The sequence below is a fragment of the Capsicum annuum genome, chromosome 4 (genome assembly GCF_002878395.1).
Source record: "Capsicum annuum cultivar UCD-10X-F1 chromosome 4, UCD10Xv1.1, whole genome shotgun sequence".
In the NCBI taxonomy this organism is placed as follows: Eukaryota; Viridiplantae; Streptophyta; class Magnoliopsida; order Solanales; family Solanaceae; genus Capsicum; species Capsicum annuum.
Window position 1 is genome coordinate 166,674,330 of NC_061114.1, and position 24,269 is coordinate 166,698,598.

General features: G+C 32.7%; 2 pseudogenes; one reads left to right on the top strand and one right to left on the bottom strand.

The window, feature by feature from the left end:
* Nucleotides 1-5,271: 5,271 nt before the first annotated feature.
* Nucleotides 5,272-8,498, top strand: LOC107868836 (annotated as a pseudogene).
* Nucleotides 8,499-9,175: 677 nt separating this feature from the next.
* Nucleotides 9,176-10,581, bottom strand: LOC107868835 (annotated as a pseudogene).
* Nucleotides 10,582-24,269: the final 13,688 nt, after the last annotated feature.

Below are 24,269 nucleotides of genomic sequence, written 5' to 3' on the forward strand. Positions count from 1 at the left end.
ATTACTGGTAATTGATTTTGTTGTAAGATAGAATTAGGTTGATCATGCAGTTTAAGAGTATCATTGAAATTGACTTTCTTGAACTTTCATACAGAAATAAATTATAGTTAATAAACATGCAATGTATAATCATCAACTTAACATCTCCCTAACTTTCAACATAATTAAAATTCTCAACACCTATATATAATTTCAAATCCCAAACCAAAATTCTCATACTCCAAAAAAAAAAAAAAAAATTGTCTTAATTATCAACTCCTAAAAATGCCAACAAAAATTATTTTCCTCCTCATTATTGCTAGTGCACTTGTTGTATCAACAAATGCTAGGAACATTGCAAATGAAGCAAAATTAGTTGATGAAAAAATCAAATCATTTTATATACCCCCTAGACCATTTAGTTCAAGTTTTGGTTCTAATTTTAGAAATGGCAAAGTTGATGGTGAAACTGTGTTAATTGGTAGTGGCAAAGTTGAAGTAAATGATGGAGCACTTGGGCGTCACTAGTGTTCATTTCTATACAAAAAAAGCATAGAATGAGATTTAGTGCATTGGGTTGTCCTTTTTTAGTAATGTAATATGCATGAATCGAATGACTCTAAGGGGTCGTTTGATAAAGAGTGTATAAGAATAATGTAAAATATGGTGAATTAATAATGTTTGTATTAGTAATGTCTGTGTTAGCTATGCTTGTATTTTTTTTTATACATTGTTTGGTTTGATGTATTAAAAATAACATGAATTACATAATTTCTTGAAAAAAAATTATAAAAATACCCTCCATATATATGTTGGAAAGGATGCAGATTTTTTTTTTTGAGAGAATTGTCTTTTATCATGTTAATGCATGTATTGGATCCATATCATTATTAATGCCATGAATTTTGAGGTTTTAGTAATACACACCTGAATACATAATAGATCGTATTGCATTAGTTATACATGAGCTAAAGATATACCAAACAAGGTACTAATAATACATAAAATTAATGCATTTTTTTTAATACACTCTACAAATGACCCTAAGTGTATGTCTATTATAATTTTCATGTCAAACATAAATTAAAGAAACATTTCTATGCATTGCTCATCATAATTGTTGAAATCACTATTAGAAATTTCTTAATTTTATTAGATTTCGAGTTCGAGTTTTGATAATTAAAAAATTTGTTAGTATGTAGCATTTTTCTTTTATTCAGCTCTACAATACGTGAATTTGAATCAATCGTCTTTATGGATACTGAATATCGGATAATAAATAAAAAAAATATTTACGCTAAAGATGTATAGTGATGCAACTTTCGATATATTCAATTCCTGAGTCCGCCTCTGCATGGGCTCTGATCTTAATTATATATCTTAAGGAACTTCAATCATTTAAACATAAAATAGATTATCGATATATTTTTGTCAAACACGCAACCTACTTATTATTAATTTCAACACTTTTATCCAAACACGAAATTACTTATAATAAACTAATACTTTACTTACTAAACCCTAAGCCAAATTGAATAATTCAACTCAATCACAAAATTTAAAATATTTATAACTTGTTAAACCAAAATTCCATTACAAATCATAATGGGCAAATCACTAAATAAATCCCTTAGCAAAACGGAATATTCTTTTTATGAATTATGGGTTTCTCCGCTAATCAAAATTTAATTAAACATGACATGGTCCAAATGGTCACCATCTACAAGTCAAAATTTAATATATTTGACTCGACATAAAGTTTAAAATTAAATAAAAATTTATGATGTGAACTAAATCATATTGTTTTCATCTATTTTTACTTATTTAAGTACTATATAAATTATATGTTTATTCTTTTTTGGTCAGTTTGGAAAATCAAAAGATATTACCATTTTATACCTCTTTTACCTTTATTATTAATATAATTGAACAGAAGCCTTGACTTAGTCGATAAAGTTGTTGTCATGTAATCAAGAGGTTATAGTTCGAGTTGTGGAAACAACTTCATCCAAAAATCCCGTTTGGCTATGATTTTTTTTTTCTTTTTTCTGGATTTTTTTTTTCGGAGTTGGAAATTGTGGTGTTTGGCCATGAAAATTCAAAAAATAATTTCGAAATTTTTTTCTGAAAAGGGAAAACAAGTTTTTGGTGTTTTCACAATTTCCAACTCTAATTTCAACTTTTATTATTATTACATATAACCCCAATCTTTTAAATTTTTACATAAAACACTCCTTAACACTTATTAAGTTCATGAATAATATTACTTTTTCAATATTACGTATATAGCAGTTTTAAAGAATAAGGTAATTATAATTTCAAACTTAATGCTATCCTAATTAATATATATCTCTTTTTCTCTCTCATCATTATTTTTCTTTCTTATTTAAGACATTATTTTACTGCTAATGATCCCAATTACTATAATATAATAATAATAATAATAATAATAATAATAATAATAATAATTTTTCTGTTGTGATACGGACGTTTAAGGAATTATAGTCGTGTAATTAATAATGGATAATCATTTTCTATATTTATGAAATTAATAAAGTTGTAGCAGATTAGTTTACCACTGCCACAAATTATTCTCATTTTTAATTTGATTATATATATTATATTGTGTACATCTTTATTATACTATTCAAATATAAATAGTTTATACCATATATATGCTAAAAAGATAAATCGGTGATATATATTTTTCATAAAAAATTATGTCCAATTTAACAAATTTATATCTTAAACTGCAACTGCTATCTTTATATACCATAATACTTGGTATCTTTATACACAAAGTAATATATTTATACCCATAAATATATAAAGTATTATATTTATAACCGAAAAATACAAAGTATGTTATATATAAAGTTTATATCATGTATATACCATATACATACATATATAAATATATAAAATATTAAGAAACATATTAAGCATATTTATTAACATAAATATACAAAGTATGTTATATATGAAGTTTATAGAACTCAGAACCAAAATAAGGCACAAAATAAAAAAAATGACCACAATAGGCCACCTATTTAAAAATTTACCAATATAGGCTAAATGTAATAAATTATTACGTTTTTCACTTTTGATCAACCAACGGTCAACACGATTTGTAAAAAATAATAATTTATTACGTTTTGCACAAAAAATAAAAAACAGTGTGCTATCACATCTTCTTTATGTTAAATCATGTAGTTTGTAATAATTTATTACGTTTTACAAATACTGTTTGTAAAATGTAATAATTTATTACAAACAACAAACAGTGTTTGTAAGTTGTAATAAATTATTCCAACTTACACCTAACCACATCACATCACCTTTACTTTTCCCAGTTTTAAATTTAACCCACCCCACCTCACTTTTAAATGTAACCCACCCCACCCCTTGTAGAACCCTCTCACCTCACCCCTAACCCACCCAACCACCCCTGCCCCCTACTCCTGCCCTGCACTTTTTTTGTTTTTTTATTTTTTTTATTTTTTTTATTTTTGTATTAAGACTTTGTTCTCTTCCTTTTCAAATTTAAGTTGTTAGTAAAAAATTAAGGTAGCTAGTATCCATTTTTGGATCCATACTAAGCTCCACTACGAAACTTCATCTGAAGAATTTTCATCGGTCCCCCAGTCCCCTTTACTTAGTTCTTTTATTTTTTGTGTGGTAAATATATGAAATTAATTTTTTCGATTAATGTTTCACATTAGTTTCTGATTAGTGTTTTGATTAGAATTTTGAGTAGACTTACATGTACAAATACGTTTTTATTATTATTATTAATAAAGTAAGAAATTATAATTTAAGTATGGGTGTATAAAAATCAAACCGATAAAAATATTATTTATTTAACTTTATTGGGTTAACGATTTTTTAATGATTTTATAAAAAAATTATTGGTTTATTGATTCAATTTTAATTTTTTTATTAGATTATTGGGTAAATTGATAATCGATTAAAATTATACGAAATTATTATTTACACCCCTTTCAATAAATCAAAATCACCTCAAACTACACCAAAATGGATTTAAAATAATCAAAACCTTTTAAGTGGGTAACGTCTAAATTTTTAGAACAAGTCAATAATCAGAATCAAGTTCTCAGTCTAATTGCTCGTTTGAGTAACCATTCAAAACACAACATCTTCAACTATTAGATTTTACCGTAACTTAATATTTTTTTTTCAATAGAAATAAATATAACTACTAAGTAAAACAGTGGCATCGCAACATGTTGGTCCTTTAATATTACCCTTCTATTTTCATATAAATTCCAACTCTAATTCATCCCCTATAATCATGAATATACAATAATTATCAAATCCTCTCCTTCCGATCGTATTATGAGAGTAGAAATAGAAATTCTTTTTTTTTTTAACTATTATAAAGTTAAGAATCTATAATTACAATATAAAGATACTGATATATACACACCTGAAGGTTATTATCAACCAAATTGTGACATACGGAATTCTTATAGCTGTTCTTGAGCTCTACAAAACCTCTATGATGCTTGTTCTCTTTCAGCAATAAAGGAATTAGAAAAAATCCTAATATTCTACTTCCCTTGCAACTAGAACGTGAAAAAAAATTGAACAAGGAAGGGGGTTTAGGATTTTGACTTACTCGCATTTATTCTCTTAATTAAGATTAATAATATAGGTAAAATAACCCATTTACCCCTCATTAAAAAGTCTTGAGTTATTACACCAGCCTTTAGTGCTGAAGATTTATATACAAATTTGTTACCTTTGTCAAAAGTAAAAGAAGTCCTTTAATGTAAAATATCTGGCATGGTTTTCTCCCTCCTTTTAGGGTGGGGGCATGTTGCTGCATCTAGGTTTTTTAAGAAAAAATATTACTGCAGTACATAAGGTTGAATGTCTAGTTTAGACTGAAACATTGAGTGTCGAAAGAAAAAGGGATCAAACATGATTTTTGTGCAATCCAATATTTTGAGGTAGTTGTTGTGGACATGAAATTGTGAATTCTCCATTTTAATGTTTGAGATACTTTTATATGCCTATTACAGCTATTGGTTCTTGTTTAATCTTGTAGAAATCCATACGGTTAATAAATTATAGATATATTGTTCTTCCTTTTAGTATTTTATAGGCGAAAAAAATAAGGAGCTATATATTGGTATTTCCTTTTTTTGGATAAGTGATTGACATTCCATCATTAAGTGTTAAAAAGTACATTTTTACATCCAATTTATGCTCAACGTTTCTTGTTAACTCCAAGATGAATTATCTTTCGTGTTTTAATTTATCATGTGATATCCATGCAGTCTGTGAAGGAGGAGGTGATAGTTGATCTTGTTGAACAGTGTCGTTCTTATCAGAAGCGCGTGATGATTCTTGTGAACAATACTATGTAAGTACTTGTAGTTTTACATTTTTATTTCATCTCTAATTGGTCCTTTAATATTATTTTTATTTGTAAATTTAGAGATGAAGATCTGCTATGTAAAGGATTGGCACTCAATGACAATCTTCAGCGCGTTCTACTTAGACATGACAATATTGCTAAAGGAACCTCAACAAGTACTGTACCACCCAGAGAAACTCATGTTGCACCCCTTATGAATATGAATATGAGGATGACGAGTCAAAAGATGATTTCTCTCATTTAGTGCGGAGGTAATGCTTGGTCATTTTGTTGCTATACTGTTCCATCTCCCCTTACCCGTACAATAGTTTTGTTCAAATTTTATACTTTTAAGTTTTCCTGGTGTTTGCTATTCTTGCTGCAAATATTGCCACTTTGGAGTATGTGATGCAGTAAAAAACATTTAGATGAGTACTTTAGATGGTCATTGATATGAGAGTATAAATTAATTCCCCTTGTTCTCCTTCAAGGGAAGTTGGATTTCATTTGTGGGGAAGAATTTTATGTATATGGTTCCTTGATTATTTTCACTTGAGTTCTCTTTAGCTGGTTTGGTGGTTAGTACGCTTTGATATTTAGCCTGCTTGATATGCATCCTAGGTAACCTACTTTTAGATTCTTTTTTACTAAAAAATAGTGGATAGTCAATTTTATTATTGCTATTAAAAAGAGACTAGAATTGTAATATTGGGGTTTCACCAAGGTTTAGAACATTCGTAGTTGTTAAGTCATAAAAGTGTTGATGAAGCTTTTCTCAACATCATTACCAAATTATATTCATTTGTCATTACCAAGCTCTCATATAGGGAAATAACATAAATACCACCTTGAACTATACTTATAATTTCAATTACACACTTTATCTTTGAAGGGGTCCTATTACCCCCCTTAAACTATTTAAAAATGAAATAAAAACATCCTTTAAACATCGCAACCACTCTTGGAGGTGAAACACACACTCTTAAATTTCATTTTAAAAAAAATTCTTATCTTTCTCTTTGTTATTATTCAATTCTTTTTTCCCTTTTCTTCTCCAAACAGCACAACGAGGGCCATCTTTGTTTCTCTCCTCCATTATAAATTTCTTCCTTTCTCAATTTTACTTAAGTTATTTCTTATCATTTTGTTTCTCTTATTCTTTTCCTACTTTTAGTTTTTTGTTCTATTTTTTTCCTTTTTGTTTTAACTTCTCTTTCTTCCCCAGATAGGAGCTACAACAGCCATTCTCTTCCAATCCATTAATTTTAGTTATTTTTTGTTCTCTTTCTTATTTTTTATTTTTTCATTGTGTATCTAAAAAACAAGATAGTGTCATCCTTTGTGATTGAAATTACAAATGAATTAAATAGTAGAAGTATTAAACCACATATTAATCAAATATAATTTTTTTTATTCTTGTCTTTCACACACTTTCAAGAGAGTGAGCACACTCTCTATGCCACATCATCATACTAGGCTATTTTTATTCAATTATTAAATAGTTTTGGGGGATAATAGGACCTCTTCAAAGGTAAAGTGTGTAGTTGAAAATATGAGTATAGTTCAAGGGGGTAGTTATGCCTTTTATCTTCTCATATAAGTAATCATTAACTTGTGATTTTTAATTTTCCACCAGCATAAACATTTGTCTAGTTGCTTAATAGAAAATTTTGGGGATAAATAATAGGAATTGATTAGAGTTTTGTTTTTCTTTTACTTTTATTAAAATGGAAATTGGATTAATTATAGTACCATAAGACATTTCAGGGGGTAAAGTCCTTCAAAAAGTTTTGGAGAAGAAGGTTTGAGATAGAAGAGCCCATGGTATCCAAACTTTTACTACTGCTGCCTTTGGTGGTGTGTCTTAACTTCACATTGTTGTCAAATTCAGAGGAGAATTTACTGGTGCCTATGTTCACAAGGGAAAGACTCTTGCATATTGATATTGGTGTCCCTGGATGCTTAATAAATTGTGCAATCTAATATTGATATGAATTTACTTTATTCATCATGTGCTAGCATGTCACAATTTTGTTTCTTGATTAAGGATCTTCTTTGAGTGATCTATGCTTTCTGAATAGATATAATTGCCAATAATTTGTCCTTTGGGGTTACGGTGGTGTGTGTGTGTGTACACGTGTGTGTGTGTGTAGATTAAACGATAAAGAGAGCTATAATCATAATTGTATTTTTTAACTACTATAGAATGTAGTTTTGTGCTTTATTTTAATCAAGGATTCCAAAAAGTGTAGGAACATTTTGTTAGGGTTTTCCAATTTCTCTACTGTATCCTTCGATGGTGTGGTCCTTGGTTTTTCCCTATTGTCTTGATGTGTTACTATTACTCAATTTTTAGATCTTCAAAAGATCTATCACAGGGACAGGGGCGGAGGGCTATTGATGTGAAGAACGAACCTATGCAAATTACTCCTACTCTTCCTCCCCCACCTTCGTCAAGGAGACCAGTTTTTACAAAAGGGAAAATGGTTGATTATCTCAGTGGTGACATGTTTGAATCTGAAAAATCATTGGGAACAGAAGGATCCTCATCTATTGCTGCTTCAACTAATTCAAACATCACGAACTCCATCCCACATTCATGTCCCAAGCCATCTTTATTGCACCCCCTTCAGATGATTTGCTAAATCCAATTGCTGATGATGACTTCCTAAACCGCATTGCATCTATGTGTGCTGAAAAAGTAACCACTACAAATCTGATAAAAAAGCCAAATCTACCGATCACTTGCCTCTAGTACCTTGGGATGCTCCTCCTGCCACACTTCCTCCACCACTAATAAGATATGATCAGAGACAACAATACTTTAAGAAATATGTTTTTGGTGGTTCTCATCCCCAAAGAACTGGTTCGAGTTCTTATGACGCTTAGTTAGACAAACAAAGAATCTTTCGATTAATTCTGCTTCACCTTTTAAACCTGAGGACACACTCTTCAAAGATCTTGTTGATTTTACAAAAGCCAAGTCTTCGTCATCTTCAAACCAATCTAATAGATCATTTTAAGTGACTTAAATGAATATGAATAATTTGTGGTGGTGTAGATCAACTTTGACATTTAGTAGCAATAAATACTAAAGAGGACTGAGTTTATGGATTACTGGAGCTGTTCCCTCTGGTTTATTCCAATTGGGCTTACATCCCTTAGATGAATGATAGTGTAGCTGATTCGACATTTATATTTTGAATCATATGAGGTGGTTAATATTTTTTTTGTTTCAACTGATTTGTAATCCTAACAATACTTGGGGTTCAAGTATCTCTCAATTGGCAGGGAAAAATTCACCTATGTTTAGGGGTTTTGGTAAGTGATCGTATCTTTTGCAGGTCAATACCAAAACCAATTCTTGATTTGACATTTATATTTTGAATTATATAAGGTGGTTAATATTTCTATTTTTTTTGATTCAACTGGTTTGTAATCCCAACAATACTTGGGGTTCTAGTATCTCTCAATTGGCAGGGAAATTTTTATCTATGTTTAGGGGTTTTGGTAAGTGATCGTATCTTTTATAGGTAGATACCAAAACCAATTCTGAAAACAATGTGGATCTTGTTTATCCAAAGTTCAACACTTTTTATCCAATTTTAGTTTGACAGCATTGAACACTTTATAGGGTGTCGGGGTGTTTTCTTATGTATTGTTGCTGCAACCGAGCCAGAGAAAAACACAACATCTTCTGATGTAATGGCACTTAACAACATTCAATTCCTGTTTAGCCATGTTAATGTGATGTGAACAATGTCTGTTTAGGAACAAGAAACTTCCTTCTACTTACCAACTCGATAACAATCTCTATGGATTCTGAAACACTGATACACAGATTTCTCCAGCGATTTTCTTAAGTTATCTCTCTTTCATACCTCTTTTCAATTTTGTTGCTTTTTTCCATAATCCATTTCCAGCATACTTATTTGCTACCATGAACAAATTTCCACTCCTTTTGGACTCCATTCTAAGCAACCTTCTTCTGACCTCCTCTCTAACTCCAGTATAGTCACTAATATCATGAATGTGGAATGCACTGAGTAATGTCCTCCATATGAATGCATCAGGCTCAATGGGTATGTGAACTATGAATTTGTACGCTTTTTCTAGACGACTAGCATGACTCAAGTTATCTACCATGGCACCATAATTTTCCACCATAAGCTTGATCCTATAAAAACTTTCCATTTCTTGCAACAAATAATGCCCTTCTTTGACCATCCCGATACAAGCGTAAAGCACACTAAGAAAGGACAGATAATTAGGCTTCACAGAACAATCCTTCATTTTCCAAAAGAGTTTCAACGCTTGTGTAGCAAATCCATGCTGAGCCAATCCAAGAATCATCGCGCTCCAAGTCCACATATTTCTTTCTCCAATCCTGTCGAGCATCAAACGAGCATAATACACTGCTCCACATTTGGCATATATGCTGATAAGAAAAGTTACCAATTGACAATTCACAAACATCCCTTGCTCAATCACTTGACCATGAATCCATTTCCCTAAACTCAAGTCACCCAACTAAGCACAAACAGAAAGCAAAACCACCAACGTCGTCTCATCTGGTTGAACCCCACATTTCCTTATTACTCAAAAAATCTTAACCCCATCATAATACCAACAACTTTTAACACAAGACAAAATTATTGAATTCCAAGAAACAACAGTTCTAGGCAACATTTCATCAAACATCTTATATGCATCCACAATCTTCTTACAAGAACCATAGAAATAAATCAAAGTATTCTGAACATACACATTGTTACAAACACCAATCTTGATCACATCACAATGAACCTATTTCCTTTCTTCCACACTCAAAAAGGACGAGCACGCCTTGAAGAGAAAAGGGTATGTGAATTCATCATAAGCAGCTCCAACACGCTGCATTTCAATAAAAAATTGAATGGATTCTATATATGAAGACTTGTGGCATGTGGTATAATGTCTAATGAGGATGTTCCACCATGAATTAGATGAATTATGGGATTGCTTGATGATGAGACCAACATAAGAAGAGTTCATTGGGTATGAGAAGCAAAAAAGTTGATAATTTTGAGGGTGATACAATTGTGTTGAGATAATCCGGAGATTATGATTTGAGAATGAATTTGGAAGAGGTGTTTGAGGGAAGAACAAGAGTTGAGAAGAGCAAGTAGTTGTTGTATTTTGGAGGTGAAGCTCATGCCCGCCACACTTCTTCTATTCAAAATTCAAATTGTAAAAACGTATTGAAAGATCAATTTCTGAGATACTTTTTGCTATCTTACCTATTAAATTACTTACAAATTTTGTCAAATTACAAATTTTCAAAACTATTTTTATGCATATAGACTTTCTTCATATCTTTTTTGTAAGTCATTATATTACTTAAATACATGTTTAGTGTTGTTGAGCGATTCGTATATTTGCACAATCAATTGACCCACATATCTCAATTTTGATAGTTTCATTGGATTTTTTCCCATAAACAGTTGTAATATATTACTTCAAAATCTCACTTACATATCTGTAAGATGCTTGCGCATCACTGGATTTTGTTGCTATAGTTTAACCTTGAAGAGGAGGAGCATGGGATAGAAACGGTAATAATGGTCTATATTTGTAATTTTTTTTGAAAAAAAAATATTGAACAAAATTTAAATAGTGCCTTAAAATGAGACTACATTGAAATTTAGAAAAATTATATTGTGCACCTAACTTATATGTTGTATTTTATCATATATAAATATAATTCATAAAATTACTATTCACGCTTGTCACAACTCAAATTCGGGACTTCCCAAATTTGGAACTGTGATGGCACGTATTCCATCCTCCGTGATAGGTAAAGCCAATAATCAATTCCAAGAATAACATCTCAAACTCATAGAAGCAGAAGGAATAAGAACATAACCAATCCCAAATAGTCTTATTAATAGATTAACAGGCTAGTAAAATCAAATAATCTATAATCCTAGGTTTAGAAATCACTAATAAAATCCTTTAAATCACTACAATCAACTTTAACCAATCTGAACCAAATAAATCGATGCAACACGATGCAATTCAATGCATATATTGTGTACACACCTACCGAGCTACTATGCATATGTACACTCCGATCCCAATCAATATATACGAGTATGTTACAAGTATTCTATCTTCATGTTTATATATTGTTAGACCCCGGAGATTCACTTTTGTGTATGCCTCCTTATAAAGATGTAGAATTGGTGTCAGTCCTAAAATATTAGTAGAGACTTTCTTAGTGTCTACACCAGTGTGTAAGTCTATTGTAGCTAGACGAGTATATAGTAATTGGCCGGTTTTAGTATCACAGAAAGTCACTTTAGTTGATTATATGGAGTTAGATATGACTGATTTTGATGTCATTCTCGGCATGGATTGGCTTCACTCGTGCTATGCCTCAGTTGATTCCAGGAATAGAATTATTCAATTCTAGTTTCCTAATGAACCAGTTATTGAATGGAGGGATAGTACTTCAGTGCTTAAGGGTCAGTTTGTTTTCTATCTTAAGGCAAGAAATATGATTTCCAAGGGGTGTATCTACCATCCGTGCAAGTCAAGGACTTAAATATTAAAACCTCAAGTCTTGAGTCATTTCCTATAGTAAGTGAGTTCCCAGATGTGTTTCTTAAAGATCTTCCTAGAGTTTCTCCCAAATGAGAAATTGACTTTGGAATAAATCTCCTTCTAGATACCAAGCGTAACTCTATTCCACCATACAAAATGGCTTCATCTAAGCTTAAGGGTTAAAAGAATAGTTAAATAATCTCTTAGACGAGTGTTTTATCAAACGTAATATTTCTCCATGGGTTCTCTAGTTCTATTCGTGCGCAAGAAAGATGGTTCCCTCAGAATGTGCATTGACTACCGTCAGTTGAACAAAGTCACAATAAAAAATAAGTATCCTCTTCTCAGATTGATGACTTGTTCGATTAACTTCAGGGTGCAAGTTATTTCTCTAAGATAGACCTCAAATTTGGCTATCATCAACTTAGAGTCAGAGAATGTGACATTCCGAAGACAAACTTTAGAACTTGGTATGGTCACTTTAAATTCATAGTTATGTCTTTTGGAATGATAAATGCCTCTTTAGATTTCATAGACTTCGTGAATAGGGTGTTCAATCTGTACTTGTATATATTTGTCATAGTCTTCATTATTGACATCCTTGTCTATTCTCATAGTGGGAATGATCATGCAGACCATTTGAGGGCTGTGTTATAGACCCTTAGAGATCAACAGTAATTCACTAAGTTTAATAAGTATGAATTTTGGTTGAGGTCAGTAGCTTTCCTTGATCACATTATTTTAGGTGATGACATTCGAGTTGATCCTCAAAAGACTGAAGCAGTAAGAAATTAACCTAGACCCATCTCTCTATCAGATGTTAGGAGTTTCTTAGGTTTGTCTAGATATTATAGATGTTTTTCTGAAGGATTTTCTTCTATTTCTTCTCCTATGTCTAGACAAACCTAGAATAAAATCAAATTTTAGTGGTTAGATTCCTATGAGAAGAGTTTCTTAGAGTTGAAGATTTGACTCACTTCTGCTCCAGTCTTGACTTTTTCAGATGGCACAGATGGATTCATAGTGTATTGTGATGCCTCTATATTTAGTCTTGGTTGTGTATTAATACAGAGAGGTAAGGTTATAGACTATGCCTCTAGATAACTTAAACCCCATGAAATGAATTATCTAATCCATGATCTTAAATTGGCAACAGTTGTCTTTGCCATAAAGAGTTGGAGGCATTACCTTTATGGGTTCATGTTGATGTGTTCATAAATTACAAGAGTTTACATTATGTGTTCACACAGAAAGATCAGAATCTTCGTCGGAGAATATGTCTTGAGTTGTTGAAGGATTATGATATGAGTGTATTATATCACTCAGGCAAGGCCAATATTATGGCAGATGCCCTTAGTAGATTGTCTATGGGTAGTGTTGCTCATGTCGAGGGTGATAAGAAGGAGTTAGTGCATGAAGTTCATCAGCTTGAGAGGTTAGGAGTTTGATTGATTAATTCAACCAAAGAAAGTATTTGGATCTAGAATGGTTTTGAATTTTCATTGGTTACAGAAGTGAAAGAAAAATAAGACAGGGATCCTAGTTTGGTCAATTTGAAGGAGACAATCAAGGATCATAAGGTGGAGATTTTGTCCCAAGGGGGAGATAGTGTACTTTGTTGCTAAGGAAGGCTATGTGTTCCATGTGTTGATGAATTGAGGCAGCGAATATTAGCTGAAGTGCATAGTGCATGATATTCTATTCACCCAGGCGCCACTAAGATGTATCGTGACGTGTGAGAAATTTATTGGTCGAATGGTATGAAGAAAGATATTCTATATTTATGGCTACATGTTCAAACTGTTAGCAAGTTAAGGTTGACCACCAAAGGCCTAGTGGTACACTTTAGGATTTTAGTATCCCCAATAGGAAGTGGGAGGTGGTGAACATGGATTTTATGATAGGGTTTCCTTGTACACGTTATCAGCATGATTTAATATGGATCATCATGGATAGAATAACCAAATCATCTCATTTCTTGCCAATTCATACTGCCTATTTAGTTGAGGATTATGCTAGGCTCTATCTGATAGAGTTGGTCAAGTTGTATGGGGTTTCTTTGACCATCATTTCAGATAGAGGTATTCAGTTTACCTTTTATTTTTGGAAAGCTTCTCAGAAGGGTCTTGGTACTCAAGTTCATCTCAGTATATCTTTCTATCCCCAGAAGACGGCCTAGCAGAGAGGACCATTCAAACTTTAGAGGACATGTTAAAGGGCTTGTGTTATTGACTTTAAAGGTAGTTGGGATGATCATTTACCTTTGATTGAGTTTGTCTACAACAATAGTTATCGCTCCAGTACTCATATGGCTCTGTTTGAAGCTCTCTATTAGGGAAGATGTAGATCTCTCATTTCTTGGTTCGAGGTAGGTGAGGATGCTTTAGTAGGTCAATATTCAGTGTTTGAGGCAATGGAGAAAGTTTAGTTAAGTTAAGAGAGGCTAAAGACAACTTAAAGTCATCAAAAATCTTATACGAAGGTGAGGAGAAGAGATCTTGAGTTTGATGTTGGTGACCTGGTTTATTTGAAAATTTTGCCTACGAAAAGAGTGAAGAGATTTGGCAAAAAGGGGAACTCAATCCCTGCTATGTTGTCCTAAATAAAATTTTGAACTACTATGGAAAGGTATCTTATGAGTTAGAATTACCTATAGATTTGGGATCAGTGCATCCGGTGTTCCATATTTCTTTGTTAAAGAAATGCATTGGTGATTCGGCCTCTGTTGTTCCATTAGAGTGTGTAGAAGTGAAAGGTAGCCTCTTGTTCGAGGAAGTCCCAGTTGAGATTATTGACTATTAGGTTTGTAGGTTAAGGAATAAGGAAGTTCCCTTAGTTAAGGTTCTATGGAGAAATCAGCCTATTGATGGAGCTACTTAGGAAGCAAAAGCAAACATGCGAGCCAAGTATCCTCATCCTTTCTCCATGAATTCATATCCATCTCGAGGTAATGGTTTCTCCCAAATTAAATCTCTCTCATTCTTTATTTTAGTTGCATAAACATCCTTATGTCATGTCATTTCAGGCATTCATAAATTAAGTTCAGTCCATGTATCATGTTCCAGACTCAATTAATTTAATCATGCTTCAGCTCATAAGTAACCAGTCTACGATCTCAATTTTCTTTAGTAATTTCAGCTTAACCAGTTTTATTCGAGGATGAATGATCCCAAGGGGGAGATATTGTAATACCCCATAGGATTCTAAGTTTGCTTCAACTCTTAGTTGCATATTAAGGGGTCCAAAGAATGAAATTTTCACTAAGTGTAGAGAACAACCATTTTCAAGACCCCAAAACTTTGAAGATTTTATTTTTAGCTTTCCCAATCCCGAAATGTTGATTTTTGATTTAGAACATGTTTAGGAATGTTAAAGGGGTGTCCCGAGAGAGTTTTGGATTTTTGAATAAGGTTCGGGACATGTTTGGACCATGGAGGCAGTAAGCCTCTTGATAGAGCCACATCGCAGAGGCTATACACCGCGATGAGGTCCACATCGTAGAGGCTAGTCCCCGTAAGGGCCTCCACATTATGGAGGCAGTGCATTTTCTACCTTATCAAATTAAAGGACCTGGGGTGTATTGGTGTTTTCTCCTCAACCCTAATCATCTTAAGCATGACTTATAGCACCCAAAAGGGCATTATTTGCCCACTATCATTAGAATTAACTCTTGTAAACCCTTCTCCTCTTCCCAAGAACAAGAAATTCTAGTTTTCTCTCCAAGAATCCAAGTATCCAAGCTCCAACTTTAAGTTTTTCTTCAAGGAATTCAACCATCTAGGTATGTAGGGTATTCATCAATGGGTTCCTTCCACCCATTGAGCCCAAAAATCCTCTTTCAATTAAAGTATGAATATAAACCCTATTTTGTGAAATTATCCATGCAAATTATGAATTAAAACCTATGTATTTCTTAGTAATTCAAATTCAAGCCATGTTCACATGTTTTCCTATATAAATAAGATTACTTTATGCTTTGAATTTCAAGTACCCATGTTATATTCATTTGATTTAATGAAAACTTAGCAAATTCATGTATTAATCCGTGTGAGTATGTTATCTTACCAAGTTTAACTTATTCCCATGTTCCAATTCATGAAATCAGCCGGCTTAGTAAAAGGTAACACATTATAGGTCTCAGAATTATGATTTTTGTTAGTTTTATGAAATGATATTATCATATTTTAGAATCATTCAGTGCTGGAGTATTATGAACACCCGATACCTATGTGTTGACTTATTTTTTGGAATTTCAAGCACTACATGATTTTATTATTATCCTTAGACTACCATGTTCATCCTGAGAACCTATCAGTATTGTACCCTATTATATTAAACAAGTAATACCTCCCATTTTATTTTAGTAAGGAGTAGGATTTAGCACCGAGCAAACCTAGGGATCGGGGCTCACCCGCTAGTTAGAAAGGGGTCCTTAGTAGCGTCCCTAAATTCCAAAAATATGTATCCAGCATAGAATTATGAGATGTCATCCACCAGTTTAAGACTGACACTCTTTTAGGGGTCACCCACCAGTTTAGGACTGACTCTCTAGTCTATTTGGACATCATATTAGTGGATCCATAGAACCATGTGTAAGTACCTGTGGTAAGGTACTGACAGCCTTTCAACTGGGGTTATAGGTTTGACCCCAATTAGCTCAGATTAGGGCATGTCGATTACATGATAGCTCTTACAGTTTCAGTTAGTACTCAGTCTATATCAGTTTAGGTTTTCCTGACCAAGTAACCAAATTCTTAGTTATTCGGTTTTATAGTTATCAGTTATTCAGTTATCCAGCTCATATTCAATACATGCTTTAATTGGTCATGCATTCTTAGTTTTATATGTTCATGCATCTATTTTTAGTTTCCATGCACATTTCAGCTAGTCCTTACCTCATGTACCCGTACATTCAAAGTACTGATCGCATATATTTCTCTTCGCTATGTTATCTTATAACATAGGTTCGATGTATAGTTCACTGATCATCCTTAGGTATCTAGTGCAGTCCAATAGCAATAGTGGTGAGTCCTCATCCTTTGAGGAGGAGACATATTATTTCAGTATTACTTTATGTTCTCTCAGTCAGAGCTAGTTGGGGGTTTTTCCCATTAACTCCTTATGTTTTAGAGGCTTTCAGACTAGAGGTTTAGACAGTTATTTTTTCAATTGTTTTATATATGTTGTAATATATTACAGTATCCTATATTACCAAATCATTAATATTTTATCTTCTGCATACATTCTTTTAGTATTATATTATTCAGTGCTCACAGCAGGTACCATTTTATGGGTTAGCTTAGTAACATATCCAAAGGTATATTAAAAAAGCCTGCGGGGATGATTGAAGTTGATAGTGTCAAAGCACTATTGCCCAATTGTCAAATCTTTTGAATTAGATGATGATACAGTTTAGCAAATTAGGTGTGAATCAATCTCAGGCTTAGGCAAATACAGTTCTGCAAACCTTGTCATGGTGTGAGATTTGTGGAATCAGTGGTCACTCTGCAGTTTTGTATGAAAAAAATCCAAAATCTGTAAATTTTGTATGCAATTCATAGAAAGGTACTTATGGTAGTGTCTACAACCACAAGTGGCAGAATAAACCTAACTATTCATAGGGCAATAATCAGAATCATCAATTTCAGTAGCAGCATAATACATAGGCTAGTAATATTGAGAAGACTTTAAAGAAGATCTTGGCCCCAATCAAGAGCAAATGGTTACTGAGATAAAAAAATCAACAACTTGCTCAATTTAGAGGCACAGTTGGGACAACTAGCTCAAGTGTAGAATACCAGGCCCCAAGGAGCATTACCAAGTGACACAAAAAATCCAAAGCAAGTTATGGAAATCACCTTAAGGAGTGGTAGAAATATCATTTATAGGCATCCCAAGAAAAATAAGGAGGTTCTGGAAGAGTTAATCCCATAACAGGTTGTGGAAAAGCGGGTTGCAGTTAAAGATGCTGAAAAGTCGGGGAAGTCTGAGTACCCAAAGTCTAAGGTAGCCAAGCATATGCATAAAAGACGACCACCACCATTCCCTCAAAAGCTTAAAAAGGCCAAGGAGGATGCTTTATTTAAGAATCTTTGACACGTTAAGAGAACTTCAAATTAATCTCCCGTTGTTAGATATTTTGCAGGCGATGCCTAAGCATGTCAAATGCTTGATGGATATGGTGACTAATAATATAATATTGTAGGACATTGAGACGGTGGTAGTGACTAAGGAGTGCAACTCAGTGGTGATAAGGAAAATGCCTAAGAAGCTGAAGTACCCAAGGTGTTTCATCCTTCCCATACAAACTGGTGATAGTGATGTGCTCCATTCACTGAGTGATTAAGAGACAAGTATAAGCTTGATGTCCCTTCAGTTTTTAATACTTTGGGTTTGGATAAGCCGCGAACATGCTTTATGGTGCTTTAAATGGTGGATAGGACCATAGTACATCACGAAGAAATCATTAAATACATTCTTATCAAGGTTGGTAAGTTCATTATTCCTGATGACTTTATTATTATTGTAGATAACAAGGTACTAATCGTATTGGGATGTCCATTCTTAGTAATAGGAGGAAATTGATTAATGAGAGAGAGGGTACTCTCAAAATAAGATTGGATGATGAAGATGTGGTCTTCAAAGTCTAAAAACCACTCAATCCATCATCACTTTGTAAGGACTTATGCATGATCACAACCATAAAGGTGTATGAGTGTAGGGTAGAGTCTAAACCACCAATGACCTCTTCAAACAGTCTTATAAAGTTGCTTGAGCCACCTATTATGATTGAAATTAATAAGCCTAAAAAGGCTATTGTTGATAAAAATACAAACCTTAAGAGTACACTCTTAACAGGTCAGAAAAGAGTAAGAAGATAGACTCTTAGTAGGAGGAAGAGAATGAAAAAAATGCTTGAGATATAGTGATATGGGTCGTGCCGCGACACTAAATCAGACACTTCTTGGAAGGCAACCCAAGTTAAGGTAGGTATTTTATTTGTCTAGCTTAGTTTTATTTTTTTTGTAGTTTTTATTTTTGTTGAGTCATAGGCTGAGGGGAAGTTTGAGTACCGAAAATCTGAGCTAAGTAGCATGGTAAATACTGGGTGTGGGGTTCACTCGACCTTACTATTGACTAAAAATGCTACTAGCTAGGCCTAGAGGCCACAAGGGGTATTTGTATCTCTACTTTTGATTATACTTTAAGGACAAAGTATGTTTATAAGTATAGGGAGGGAGAAATACCCATAGTTTAGGGTGAAGTGTTGCTATAGGTTTTAGTCTTAGTGCTTTCTAGTTTTTGAGTAAATTTGAAAAATATTACAAAAATATTTTCTCTTTGTTTGTTTAGTTTCTGTGGGTCAATCTAGTAGGGGAGCACTTCACCCATCCCTTAGTTTTTCTTTTCGGTTCTTTTCTGAGGGGCTGACCTTTGAACCCATTATCCCTTTTTCATTTTTAGGAGTAAATTCAAAATTTTTGTGTTAGAAATTAGTGAGATGTTCTTGCTAGTTGCTATGTGTGATTACATGATGCAAGTAGTTTTGAATATGAAAGTATGTTGATTGTGTTGAATGATTAATTTTGATGCACTTAGACTCATTGATATGACTCTTATTCATTGTTGGCTTAATCTTAATTCATTTCATTGTTATTGCTTGATTTTGAGTCTATAATGATCCAACTTGACTTGAGCAAGTGTCATGTGTGATGTGAGGTTTTATGAATTCATTGTTGCATGTAATGTCTAGAACTTGCCTAGTGTGTGTGCAAAAAAAATCAAGGAATATGTGTTTAGGAGATGATATAGGCATTTCTTTGATAGCCACGTTTATACCCCTTTTTATCTACCCTTATGCATAATCTTAGTTAACTCCGTTGAGCCTTAGACTATTTCATTGATAGCCTTATATTTAGCCTATTCCCCTTATTTGATTTAATTTGATCTAGAGATCCTAAGTGCTTTAGTTGTAAAAGTAATGAGATTAAGAAGTGTAGAACTGAATAATAAAAAGGTGAATATGAAGTCCTCAAGTAATAGCTAGTGGTGTTGAAAAGTGTATGTGTTGTGAGGGGGAGTAATGTAATGAAAAGAGAAAAATTGAATCATTTTTTGATTAAGAAAACTCCATACTTATATATGTGAACTACATTAAGTAGATGTGGAAAAGCAAAAGAGATGTGGAAAAATAAAAGTAGTAAGAAGCTGGTTGTTGAGGAAAGATTTCAATGTAAGATGTGGTTTATTAAAATGCTTAGGGAAGATAGTTACTATTACTGGAATCTAAATGAACATCTAAGTTTTAATTTATTTGTTTATAATGTTTTGTGTGTTCAAAACAAATTTGGAAGCAAAACATTTATTTAGAGTTTAAACAAAAAAACTAGTATTCTTAGCTTGAGCTATGTGTTGTTCTAGTTCGTCTTGTTGGATTCTATGATGTTGTGAGATCTAATTCGTGGTGTTTTATGTAATAGGAATCTTTGTGAGATGATAAACTTGGTAAAGGGATAATATAAAAGCTAGAATTGAAGAGGAAACTCAACCAGAAAGTAAGGAATCAAAGGCCAAATGAATGGAGCAAAGCATGACAAAATATGGAATTCTTGGGCATAGAAGCATGCTATGCTGCCCAGCCACTACTTTAAGGGAATTCCACACCCTTTGTGTTAAACCAAATTGTCAATTTCCGTGTACCTCCACATTAGTTGTATGCCACACTTCCTAGGCACCATGATAGGGGTGTGGCATGGAGGCAAGTCAAAATCAGCCAATTGTGGCCTACTATAAATAGGACACTCCAATTGCTTTGTAACATCTTGGATGACCTTGAGGCATTGGAATAAACTTGAGGAGGCTTCTTAGGGTTTTTATTCTTTTCCTTTAGTTTACTTTTGGATTATTTGATAAATTTATTAACGATGATTCTTTTTAATTTCATGAGTGGCTAAACACCGTCATCTAGGGTTAAGGCCAAGATCATGAGTACTTTTGTTTATAATTAAGTCGGTTTATGTTGTTATAATTATTTTTATTCATTTATCCTTATTTTCACTATTCTATAAATTTGCAAACCTTAGGATAAATTTATATTTCTATTGCGAGCCCGGAAGGAGGAACAATAGAATAGAACATGATATATATGGGATGGGGTAGTCATCATTCAATTAATTGAAGTTATGATTTAAGTTTAGGATAGGAATATACCTAATTTGTCCTATTTGGTTCATAAAAAGGAATTCTTGCATCCTCACATAAGGATGTAGTTGTAAGGCTAAGATAAATAGTTGATTAGAGGCTCGGAAGACCATAATCATGTTATCAACCCCGTGAACCAAAAACCAAGGAAATTGAATAAACCAGCGAGATTATAAAGGTAAGTAGTATTATTTATAGTGCCTTATCCCTGTATTTCTGCCCATTATTGTTCAAGTACTTTACACTACCGCATTATTTACGGTTACGTTTAGTTTTCAATTCTAAAATATTTTTTATTACAAGTCCCTGGGAGATCGATACTTGGCTTCTAAAGGTCATTTTACTACTTTGTGGACCACACACACTTGCGTGTGTGGTTGAGCGCAACATTTAGTGGTTGTAAACACTAACCTATATTATGATATCTGAATCTTTAGACACTAAAAGGTGGGCTAAGATTTGGTAAAAGAAGATTTACATGAACTCAAGGAGCTAAACGACGTTTGATAAATTTATATTTGAAATAATAAGATTTACTTGGCATAATCGACCGTTCTTATGTCAATAACTCGTATAGTTATAAAAGTATCATATTAAGATAAATCAATCAAGTATTGAAATATGTTGAGTGATAGTGCAACTACAAATGCACTATTTATAATCTTATGAAATTCAAGAACAAAGCAATCCGTTGTGGGGATAAATAATGGTGTTTCAATATTATAAGTTTTGCAACCTTATTTACTTACAACAATTTTATTTTAGTTTTAGATTATAATTTCTATATAATCTTGCAAAATATAAGTTGGCTATAAATATGAAAGTTGCTTTGACAGTAAAGTTAAGGGGTTTCGCTATTTTCTTCGGATTTGATCCAAACCTTTTTTGGATTTACTATACTTATATATGACTAAATTACATCATAGGAATACGCATCTTGAGAATATTAGATAAAGTTATTCTTTTCCATTACACTTTTGTTTGTTTTGTCTATGTATTAGCTGATATGATTGAATGAGAAGGGCAATTGGTTGCAAGGTCAAACTGCTTGTTGTAAACACTACACCAGACCCCTGGCTGACACATTTTTATATGTCGATATATTTGTGTGATCCTAAAAAGAAGGTGAAGGAATTAAAATCAACTCCACCATCTACACTAGGCTCCATCCTGATGGATTGTTCCACAAAACACTTGATGAGAAATGAGAAATTTCATGGGTTGTGTGCATGCTTAATCTTGAGTATAATTCTTAAAAAAAAAATCATCAAGATTTTAATTTTTAAGTACTCCCTTATGGGAGAAGCTAAATCTTGTACCACAGGCTTCTGCCAAACTCTATCAAAATCTAAACGGAATTAGTGGATATATATTAGGAAGAATGGTTCTCATTGAGCATGAAATCTATAATGATCCTTTCCATCATTACGAAAGTCAATTGTGCAAAAATTTGGGTAAAGTTTTTTCGTAAATTAAAAATTAGAAATTTTAGGCTAGGCTAGTCTTGAATGTATTCTGAGCAAGAGATGGTTTAGCCCAATTTAGAAATAGATTGAGTAAATATACTAACGTTTAGTATGATTTTATGTTATCTAAGATGATAAGAAATTCATAAGACTTTTCAAAATTAAAATTGGATGAGTAGAACTCCCGATATCAAACCTAGCGTAAAGGGATTGGTCTGGAGTGTCATGTTTGAGGGTGAATTGAGAAAAAAACAAAAATGTGAGTTTTTCTAAGTTTTTGCCTCACCACACCGGCTATATTTGGTGGCAGGCTGCTATGGGGCTGCAACTATAGCAAAAATTCTTTCGCTATAGCAAAAGTCAAAGATGGTCAATCCTATTATAACACTCAGATTCTGCTACAGTGATACCACTATAATGGGATAGGGTCGCTATAGTAGGGTAAATCACCATATATATGTAATTTACCCAAAGTGGGTTATTATTTCTAAACATATTTTAGGAAGGGATCAGATGATTTGAGGTCATTTCACCTATTTTCCACCAGAAATCTTCATAAAGGTAAGTTATTTATCATTATTAACTTATTTTTTGATTCCATACGTGGAATCACTGGTTTACGGGTCCTGGGGAGGGACTAACTTGACCTGATTTTATTTTTTAGTGAAAGAGGGATAAAATTAATGTAAAATATTTGAGTTTTAGTTAAAGATAAATTATTTTCTCTTGCATGATCATAATTCACTAATGTGACCTTGAAATTAATAGTTTTAAGGTAAACCATGGTGGAAACCCTCAGAATAGGAGGAATAATTATGAAATTGACATTGGGATTTGAGATTAGGTTGTAATCATCAACATTGTAGGTCATTTGATTGATTATGTGTTATATTCCTACTTGTAGACCAAAAACAAGTGAAAATTGCAAGAAAAGGGAAAGCTTGGGTTCAATAGAGTATTTCAGGCTTGAATTATGGTAGGTAATGATTTTAATGTATTTGAAACTTAATTTATGTTATGTATGCATGATAACTAAATCTTTGTATTGCTTGTACAATGCATGTTCAAGGAAAGTGAATGATTGCTTGATATCCTATATGTTAATCAGATGCAATGAACTTATATGAAAGCTTGTTGGATTTTTACAAGTGTTGTTATGTTATCATCTTGGTTGTCATTGTTATGATATCTATCAATATTGTGGAAGGTATCAGTATTTAGACATCTCCATGGAATTAGTTGATATAAGGTTGGCAGACGCTTAATACCTGAAATTTGATACATAGACAAGAGCTCATCCCCTACAGGTTATAACTAGTAGACGCACACATAAAACCTTTAGCATGTATGTACAAGGTATGGGTGAGTCTGACGATTCCTTAGTGAACCATAATTATGTATTTTCTTTACTATATTGATTCTTTGAGTGAATCGGGCTTAAGTATTATCATTATATGTTGCTTCCTTGAGTGAATCAATTTATATGCTTGATTGCTAAAGGTGATTTCTTTCTGTGAATTGAGATGCATGATATTTTTCATTATTGTTATTCTTTTGGATACTTAAGTGATCCGAGTTAATTATAAGTTGTGACTTACTCTGTGTTGTCTATGACTTGTGTAATTGAAAAATGAATTATATGATAGTTGTGTCAT